The 6,028-nt window shown below is 33.3% G+C and overlaps 1 pseudogene across 1 annotated transcript; it reads right to left on the bottom strand.

Moving 5' to 3' along the window:
- Window positions 1–1,066: 1,066 nt before the first annotated feature.
- Window positions 1,067–5,761, bottom strand: LOC146498834 (uncharacterized; annotated as a pseudogene). Its single transcript, XR_014870268.1, has 6 exons — window positions 2,809–5,761; window positions 2,483–2,601; window positions 2,263–2,390; window positions 1,943–2,176; window positions 1,554–1,578; window positions 1,067–1,440 (listed from the first exon to the last, which is right to left on the bottom strand). The product of XR_014870268.1 is annotated as an uncharacterized LOC146498834 (transcript).
- Between the last annotated feature and the right edge of the window lie 267 nt (window positions 5,762–6,028).

Raw genomic sequence — 6,028 nt, 5'->3', positions numbered from 1 at the left:
AAGAAGAACAAAAAAAAAACCAACCCCAAATACTCTGATGTGGTTAAGAATAATTTACTTACACAACATTAAGAGGATGAATAACAACATTTGAACAAATTCTATAAAAGTGATTAGACATGCTCATAAGGTTTGTATTAACACTAATAACATTAATTCTAAATTAATTTCCAAATACTAACCCTTATGCAATGAAGTCAGAGTGTTTAAACCAGCCTGTCACTGCACTGCAAAAACCCATCTCCTTAATACTAGATAAATACACTTATTTTTGGTGAAGTTTTGCTTAAAACAAGTAAAATTATCTGCCAGTGGGGTAAGTGTTTTTTTCTTATTAAGATTTCTTGAAATAAGAACAATATCCAGATTTAAATAAAGCTAAAAATAAGTATTTTACACTTATTCCAGGCAACAAATCAGAACATTGAAACTTAAAATAAGCTTTAACCACTTATTCTAGGGAACAATTAGATAGTTAAATCTTAAAATAAGCCTTACACAATTATTCCAAGCAACCAATCATGGCAATTGAAACCTAAAATAAGATTTAACCACTTGTTCTAAGCAAAATGTTGAAGAAATTAAATCTGAAAATAGCCATAAAACACTTATTCTAAGGAACAAATCAAGGCAAATAATCTAAAAACTAGTACATTAAATCATTTTAAATATCTTAAAATAAGTTAAAAAATAATAGATTGTAGTCTAAATCTTCTTAAATTCAGTGAAATAATCTGCCAGTGCAGTAAAATAATTACACTTGATAAGAATTCTCAAAATAAGAAAGATAAAGCCAAATTAAAGCAGGCAAAGTATACTGTGTACATGACCTTTATTGGAAACAAACTCTCCAAACAGTAACAAATATTTCAGTGAATCATAGTACACAAAAATTTAAAGACACATTGTAAGTAACATTGTTATTTTGTGTTCCTTTTAGAAGTGCTAAACCAGTTAGCTACTCAACATATAAAATGTAATAAAAAGAGCATTTGCAATTTTAAACACAATTTGCAGGACAGATGTGTTTAAAGAAAAAAGTACTTTGTATTACATTAATAAGAATAAAAAAAAGAATTCAAATGTAAATTGCAACTTCAAAGCTATCAGGCCCAAACCTTCCAACACAGACCTAAGTTACATCTTGCTCAAACAGCTCTACGTTTCAATAAACATTCCTACAGCCTGCCATGACTTTTTTGTATGAGCCTGTGGTGTCTTGCTCATGGATTTTGTCCTTTAACACTTCAGTCTAAATGACAGACAGAAGCGTTGCCACACATTTAGGATAGGTGAGATGCAGGGTGTAGTAGTATGCCATAAGATACAGCAAACCTTCTCCAAGGTCATCTGTGGTCAAATGTGGTGATGAGAGTGGTTCCAACTGCAATAAGACAATGGGACCCTTCAAAGAGCAGAACGGGGCTGACGCTGGATCTTCTGTTGGCAAAAGAAAAACAAAGACAAAAATTGTACAATGTACGGAGAAACTCCAAAGCTATCAGGGTAGTTCAAATACTTAACCACAAGTATGTATTAGACTTAGACTTCACTTTATTGATTCCTTTGGGGTGCACCCTTCGGGTGATACATGAATGATGACAACCATAGATCAGATGCGCTACAGACCATATTAATGTTATTTTTCTTTAGATTGACAAATACTGTATAGAAAAAAATAAAAATAAAAAAATAAATAATAATATATATATATATATATATATATATATATATATATATATATTCATGCCATTGAAAAATGTAATAAATTCTGCCTCATCACCGTTAGGATTATGTCTTTACACACTTTAGGAAATGACAAAGATACTGCACCTGTGATAGTTAAATATGTAATTATTTCCATTTTGTTTTTAATTTCTTTATGATTTTCTTTATTATTTTTATTGAAATTTTTTTTTTATCTCAGTGTTTGTGCCATTTCAGATTTCTGCACACCTTTTCCAAATATAAACTACATTGTTGGAGGACTTGGCATGGATAAAAAGGCCATATGCCAAATAAACTGTTAAAGTGAAGGCTTTACGGGCATTATTTGATAACAAATATGAAGAAACACAGACCTGAAGGACATCAATCAGTGCTTCACTGGCATGTCCCATCTTCTTGGGTGGTGCAACTTGTGATGGGAAGAAAGTTGGTAGTGTCCTGAACAGGGCTATGAACAGAACAGGAAAGAAAGAACTAAATCAAATTTCAGTTCAATATTCAATATTATTGCCATAATTGTAATCTTTCACTTACAACTGTTGTCACCAGAACTGCTCCTTGGTGGCAAAAGCATGTTTGATCCACCACTTGAATCTGCATCATAATCTTCTCCCTGGTCACATGGTGAGATGTCCATGAGACGCCTTTTCTTTAGTCTCATCCTAAATAAGAAAACGAAAATAGTTATATTACAGGAGTCCTAAACAAAATGTGTCGTGCTAAGTGTTTTTAAATCAAAAGCGGCAAAACTTGCCTCTTTGTGAACTTGAGCCCACAACTGTTTCCTCCTCATAAAATTTTCAGGCCCTGGAAGCAGGTCCCTTAAATCGTCCCTACTGAGGGTGTGGAGCAAGACCTCATCTTTGTCTGCAGCTGTATATAAAAGTCAGTAACTTTCAGAAATGTAAAAGTTGTACAACAATTCCAAATTGTCATTTTGTCAAATACAATTAAATGTAATTTAAATACTTTATTGATCTGACAACATAAAACTGATTCTATGTACGATCACTGTCAGTGTGTGCAACACAAAATTCATTTAGACATTAATTTGCATAAATATGCATATGCTTGGCCTACCATTTAGAACCGAAAGGCTGCAATCATCCAAACCCTCCATGATTTACTGGTGTAGCTTTTGTCAGAACTTTTCCCTGAGGAAAGAAAAACATATGTTTGGGTCAAAAAGAAAAACTGAGTCAAGACACCACCTGCCATGGATCCAAAGTCTATGCAATCAGACACATGGATAAGGTGCAAAAGACAGACCAAGTAGAGCCTGTGTTAATTCAATGGTTAAGTCTTATAAAATTGCTCACTTAAAATTTATGACAAGGCTATTCCAAACTAGTTTTCAAACTAAAACTAATAGTGCCCAACTGCTTGTCAAATCATTCAACAAATGACCACAGCTCAGATTAGGCCACTTCATCCATAAGAAAAAATGTTACCTCGGTTCAGCAAGGTTAAAGTGACCTGATTGATATTAATAGTTTACAACATAAATAATTGGAAGCAAGTTCACATCTTCTCCAACTTGCAAGTTTATATGATTAATCATAATCTGTCGGAAATGAGGCTTAAAGTAAATCTATAGGTAAAGATGTCTTTCATAAATGTGCATTATTTTATTCCCTTGTGTTATCTTTAATTTCATTACCCAAACTGGACTTGCAAAAAATAGTAAAATAATAAAATTTGAATAAACTCATGTTGGTTAAATGTAATTTTGGTCATAAAACAGTTAACTCTTGATGACTTAAGTAAATCCTCATTTAAGTTAAATATAGATCTGTCCAACACCCCTGTCTTTTTCCATAACAAAAAACAGCATTGTAAAGTTATGAGCCCGATTGCGAGATTTGTCTCAAACCAGTATCGGTCCTCCCAAGTTGCACACACAAACACACCAAGCACAGTGCAGACAGAGAGCACGCGGCTTAAGAAAGAAAAAAAAACACCGCAGCTTTTTATTTTCCGTGGGTGGGAAACACAAAACGGACTTTTGCAAAGGCGGATATCAACTGTAGTTCTTTTGTCATATAGCTATGTTAAGTATATTGAACACGAAACTAAATTTACCTAACTAGCACCATTAATAATTTTAAACTATCACTGCATGCTAACAATTCAGCATACTGAATGAACTAAGCTAGCTAGTTGGCTGGCAGTTTTGGCTAACTACCCATTGGTAGTGAACTGATAATACTGCCTCGGTAAAACTTAATATTTGACCACGACTGATGTTACTACAGTAAGTCAAAGCTAAAAGAACCCGAAATGTTTGTAAGCAAAAGTTAATTACCTCAACAGAATCCAGTCCGAACCTGCTCCCTCGTGTCCTCCGATTCAAACAGTGAGATAATGGAGAGAGCCACTTGAGGGCAGCCAGGGGGGAGGTAGTGTTACACATTTTCGTCTGTGTAAAGCTTGTAAAACGTGAACATAACATGCATAATGAACCTGCATTCGAAAAACTAATTTTAACAAATAACCCATCAATTACTATGACTGTTGTAGTCGTCTTTACAATTACATTACTACACAAGTTAAATGCAGACTTGGTATAAACCACCCCTACAAACTTGGTATTGACCTCTACTACTCTGCCCGCCAAGAACTTCTTTCAGGTCTTTTCCCCAAACAAGATGGCGTGTTGGAGGTGTGGGATTTGTTTTGTTTTTGTTGCCTTAACAGTAAAGTCTCTTTTGAGCCATATTAATACAATTCATAGCAGTAGTCCAGACTTTTGTGTGATATGTGGGATGGTTGTACCGAGGAATACAGGAACCTAATCTAGTGCTAATACATTATTTAACTTTTTAATATGAACTAGACTATGGAACACCAAAGTGTTAAAACGTGTCATTTAATTTTTATTTTACATTGTGTATTTTTATAATATTTTATTAAATATTTATTTCACTACGATTCTTTTTTGTAATAATAGAAACATTTTAAGACACTTTAATTTTAAGCACCTGTTTAAGCAGCAGCCAATGAGCGTTCAGGTCCCACCCTGATTGCCTGAATAAGAAATTCAGTTGTTAAATGACCTCAAATAAATACACCATTATGAAAAACCCCATTATGAAACAAAAACAGACTTTGGGAAAAAGAGATTTTGGAATATAAATTCATCGAATTTAATAAAATGTCTCAAAAAATGTTCTATAATTCATAAAAAAAAATTTAATGCTACTTTAGCTTCAAGTGACAACAGATTAAAACAATCCCCTGGACAAATGCTTATATTGATCAAGATTTTGCCATTCTTTTATCAAATTTATTTTGGATTTAATTGAAATTGTTAAAATACTTTTTGCCCCAGTTGTGTCTTTACAAACTGTGTCCAAACTAAAAAAATGATAGAAGATTACATGCTGCATCTTCCCTCTCAGATTATTGCCCTGGGACCTGTAATTTGTCATACGTGTATGAAATAGAGTCTAAACGCAGTTTTTTAAAAAAAACAATGGTCAGCCAAATTAAACTTTAAGAATGTGTGCAAGTCTCTTGTAAACCACAATCAGCTGCTGGAGTGTTGTCAAAGTGAAGCAGGAACTGAGCATCCAATATTTGTAAATGAGAAAGGACTAGGTCCTGTATCAGAGGTTGCTAATATGGAGTTTTTGGTGATTGAAGATGCTATACATTATGCCGTTAGAGTAAAGTGGCTTATTTTACATGGTAACAAATACATCTGTGACACGTCTCAGGTCTAAATATACCTTCCAATGATTGACTTTCTTATTTCAAGGAAAAAGGTGAATGTTTCTTATTTTAAGATAATTTTTTGTTTTACACTCTATCTAAAAGCTATTTTTGCTTGAAATAAAGGTGAAATGGTTCATTTTTAGATTTACAGACTAAATAAGAAAAAAAAGGAATATATACTTAAAACAAGTCTAATCATCTAACACATGAGACTGGAAACTAGTTTGTAATGTTCAAAACAAGATGGACAAGATAATCTGGCTAAATTTAAGACAATAAATCTTGTTAAGCTACAAGAAATTTGCAGTGTGTGTAACAGTTCATCCAAGGATTCAATCCTAGGATTTTATTTGCATCGTACTTAATAATTAATTAGAAAGAATCTTTGCTTGTTTGTCGTCCCAAACAAGTTGTGCATTCACATTGCTAACAAAGCTAGCTAGCATTAGCTCACATTTCCAGTCAGTATCCCAAATACTGTTTTAAAGCCGTAACAAGTTATGGCTTTAAAACAGGGAGTCTCAAAAGGCAATGATAAGGTCATGGTAGGTACTGTACATCCATCTTTTTATATACAGTCTAC

The sequence above is a fragment of the Neolamprologus multifasciatus genome, chromosome 17 (genome assembly GCF_963576455.1).
Source record: "Neolamprologus multifasciatus chromosome 17, fNeoMul1.2, whole genome shotgun sequence".
NCBI lineage: Eukaryota > Metazoa > Chordata > Actinopteri > Cichliformes > Cichlidae > Neolamprologus > Neolamprologus multifasciatus.
Note: the sequence above shows the minus strand (reverse complement) of the source record. Positions and strands in the feature narration are given on the sequence as shown.